The sequence below is a fragment of the Myotis davidii genome, unplaced genomic scaffold, assembly GCF_000327345.1.
Source record: "Myotis davidii unplaced genomic scaffold, ASM32734v1 scaffold827, whole genome shotgun sequence".
Taxonomy (NCBI): Eukaryota; Metazoa; Chordata; class Mammalia; order Chiroptera; family Vespertilionidae; genus Myotis; species Myotis davidii.
This window is the reverse complement of record NW_006297815.1, coordinates 1,324,451-1,324,762: the sequence shown is the minus strand read 5'-3', so window position 1 is coordinate 1,324,762 and position 312 is coordinate 1,324,451. Positions and strand designations below refer to the sequence as shown.

The 312-nt window shown below is 53.5% G+C and overlaps 1 protein-coding gene across 8 annotated transcripts in view; it reads right to left on the bottom strand.

Moving 5' to 3' along the window:
- Nucleotides 1-312, bottom strand: part of SLC35C2 (solute carrier family 35 (GDP-fucose transporter), member C2) — a 12,547-nt gene that overhangs the window by 1,568 nt on the left and 10,667 nt on the right. The gene's annotated exons all lie outside the window — the stretch shown is intronic.

Below are 312 nucleotides of genomic sequence, written 5' to 3'. Positions count from 1 at the left end.
GAATGCTGCCAGGGAGAGGTAAAGGCAGGCCAGGCAAGCACAGGGCACTAATGACTTAACTGTCCCTGGCTGTGCCCATAGCAGACATCACCAATCAATCACAGAACTTGTTACTGATGAGTCTGAATGGGGGCTTCTCAATCCATGGCTCCCTGCCGCTGTCACAGGATGAGTTGGCATTCCTAGTAAATGTAAATGTGTCCCAAGCCCAGTGGAGTCGGACCTGGCTCTGCACCCCAGCTTGGCCATTAGCTGTTTTCCTGGGTAGGAGCAGCTCTTCATGTCTCATGACCATCCCCACCTCACAGGGCT